This window comes from Nannospalax galili, unplaced genomic scaffold (assembly GCF_000622305.1).
Source record: "Nannospalax galili isolate Female #2095 unplaced genomic scaffold, S.galili_v1.0 scaffold734, whole genome shotgun sequence".
NCBI lineage: Eukaryota > Metazoa > Chordata > Mammalia > Rodentia > Spalacidae > Nannospalax > Nannospalax galili.
The window spans coordinates 1,825,714-1,828,934 of NW_008337073.1; the positions used below are offsets into that span (position 1 = coordinate 1,825,714).

General features: G+C 35.8%; 1 long non-coding RNA gene across 1 annotated transcript in view; it reads right to left on the reverse strand.

The window, feature by feature from the left end:
- Positions 1-2,208, reverse strand: part of LOC103733255 — a 34,170-nt gene extending 31,962 nt beyond the window's left edge. Inside the window, exons 1-3 of the long non-coding RNA XR_607227.1 lie at positions 2,159-2,208; positions 1,457-1,521; positions 368-480 (exon numbers count right to left, since the gene is read on the reverse strand). This is a non-coding gene — a long non-coding RNA (uncharacterized LOC103733255). The remainder of the gene's footprint in view (positions 1-367; positions 481-1,456; positions 1,522-2,158) is intronic.
- Between the last annotated feature and the right edge of the window lie 1,013 nt (positions 2,209-3,221).

Genomic DNA, 3,221 nt, shown 5'->3' on the forward strand with positions numbered 1-3,221 from the left:
TGTGTGTGTGTGTGTGTGTGTGTAATGAGAAGTTTTACTTTGTATATTTAGTTTCAAACCACTTTGGAGTTATTATAAAAGGTTTGGAATTCTTCCAACATGCCCTACTTAGGTAGTAGTGGGATATAGTCCGATCCTGTGCTGTGTAGAAGGTGGCACTGATTTGAGTTAACAAAATCCACCACAGTAATCATCAAAAGTGAAATTTCTATATCCTATAATCAGGAGTTGCTGGGCATTTGATTAAATACCCCAGGCATTTTATTCCCAACCCACTTTCATTTCTCCCCCCAACTGGCAAACCAGAAAACTTAGCCCCTAAACCTGAAGAAACAAAGTGTGTATTTTAATCCAGAAATGCTTTTACCTGCCATCCTGCTGTGAATGAAATGGGCTGGGCTTTCAAAAAGTTAGTCAGCTTATCTCCCAGTTGGTGGCACTGGGGAAATGTAGTCAGGCAGTCTTATTTCTGTCCTTCAGCTGCCAAGTGGAACACAATAGAGGAGTCAAAGGAGGCAGAAGAGAGATGGATACAAAAAGAACCCGAAGGATGACGAGAGGCAAGCAAAGCAAGTGTTGCTGAGTCAGAGACACTGGGTCTGGTGACGGTGCCATCCCAGACAGTCTGCACCCTGAAGATAATCCTAACTCATTGACCTGCCATTTCCCCCAAGAAATTCCCAATACGCAAATCAAACTTTTAGGAAAACCCATAAGATATGGTTAATGTAGAAGGAAAATGACTACTTCATTTGGCTCAGATATAGATAATATATATTTAACATATTATGGGAGATTGCAGTTTAATATTCTTGATAGACAATGAAAAAGAGTCCTTTCATTTTGAGTGATACAGTATGTAGATTGAACGAAGAGGGATAGACTTGGGAGCATCCTGAATTGTGTCCACAGGTACCTGGAACCACATGTGTCTAGCTCCTGACCATCCCACCCTTGGCTTTTTTACTTTCTATTCTTCTCATGGAAGCATTGTATTATTGCAAGAGTAACCACAGGTTGCTATTTATCACAAATTTTTTATTTTGTATTTTAAATTCAGTGCACTTGAAAGTATGCTGTCATCTTTGGTTGGCTCACATTTAAGAATTTACACACCAGATGCTAACCCTCAGCAAGGATTAGCAAATAGCATGCCCTTCCCCCATAAGAATTATAATGCATATCATTTACATTCTATTTACATACATTGCATGATATTGAATTATAGCTTTCCAAGCTGAAAAAAATGAATAAAAGAACAAAAATAATTTGTTTTATGTAGAAATGTAGTCATAAGTATCCTTATTTTAAACATTTCAAAAAGGTCATTTTAGACAGTACATATGGAATATACATATATACATCTCTCCACCGAACTAATAAATGTAAAGTTTCATAAGAATGGGACAGGGGTAGAATCTAATACAATCTCAATATACTTAATAAAAACTCTTACCTCGTCAGATGGGAAATCCAAAAACGTTCACTTTCTTATTATTTCACTAATAATGCTGCATCTTTCTATTTAAAAAAAAAAAATAGAACAGTGACTTGGGGCACAACCAGAGTCAGGATATTAGCTTGGTGATCCAAAGTTCAAGTAGAGATTGTAAACAATGTTTAGTGTTTCAGACAATCTGAAAGTTCAGGCTAAGAAAAAAAGAATAAGATTTTCTATTGGTCAAATTTTAAAGAATCAGTACCAAAGTTCATCGCATTCATTACCATGAACTTGCTATCATTCAGATTTTAACTTTCTTGTAATCAATTTCTGATTGTACAAATGAGTATAACTCAGGTGTCCCTAGACAATGTAAAGTTGTAATGTGCCTATTTCCTACTTTTAAGCCTGAATTATCCTCATTAATCATTGACTCAGTTCAAATTCATTATAAAAATAACCAATTTACCACCTCACTTCACACGAGGAGGACAATTCTATAAAAGGTGGGCCCCAGGATGGAATGTACAGGTACTACCTGGGGACAGATGAGCATGAGCATGTGTGGGTAACTTAAATTGTTCTATTGCTCTTTTGCTTATAAAACAATTTCCATACTCTCCACTATAGCTTCCAAAAATATACATGTTGAAAGTGAGATCCATTAGCATACCACATTTTCTACATCTGGCAGTCAACTCACAATAAATCTCTTACCTTGTAGAAAGATGGAAGAGCACTGAGCTCATAATAGGATGAGCGATGCGTAAAATGTTCTTCAGCTGACTTCCCACGGGATTTATACTTCCCAAACAAGGAAGATGAGCTGCCTGCGTGGATGGAATACTAAGTGATATAGTCAGACAACCAAGGAGTTAGGAACAGTTTGGTTTCTTGTTTTTCAACTCCCAGACATCCAGAAGAAACTGTAAAACAAATACACAACAAGCGAGCATGTGTCTAAAAGTCATAGCATAAATTAGCTGGGAAAACACACAGTTTAAATGTGGAAGGTTAGCTATAGGCTCACATGTTTAAGTGAAATGGTGTAAAGAATGGTTTATTTCTTAGAAACTGAAAGGTTATTGCATATGTGTTAGGGATTTAAGAGGAAGATGCTTATATTAGATGACACAAATATTCCACCAAAAATATTGCTGTATCTGAATTACAGATAAAATGTCAAAATCATGCACTTTTTTTTCAAAGTATGATGGCCATTTTTTGTAAATGTCCATTTACAAAATTTTAAAAAGAAAATCTAAAAAAAAATATGAGACCATTTTGTATGCTCATATTCTACTTCGATTTCTTTCCTTTTTGTTTGTTTGGAGAGGTGACTATGCTTTAAGTTTCAGATCACACTTGTTTCTGATCTAAATTTAGCTCTATTACTTGTGTCATATTTCCTCAGGCCTGAGAAGGGAAATCAATGCCCCACTCACCTTTGGAAGAATTTCACTGCTGAGTCTTCACGGTTCTGTGGGATCCAATAATCCGTGGTTCAGTATCGATTTCTCTATGACACCTGTGGAAACAGCCTCTCCTTCCTTTCTAACAAAATATAGCAACAAAAGGTGGATAGTTTCTGAACAAATTAAGTATATAGGCTATTAAGCACAACTTTATCTCATAAGAAAATATGGTTCATATTTCCTGAAGCTATTAAGGTTACTTTTTCTGAACCACTTAACCACTGCTTAAAGATAATGTGAACATCTGTAATGAAAAGAATCCGAATGCATTTTCTTCTTAAATTTCTCACAGCTATATCGTTCAT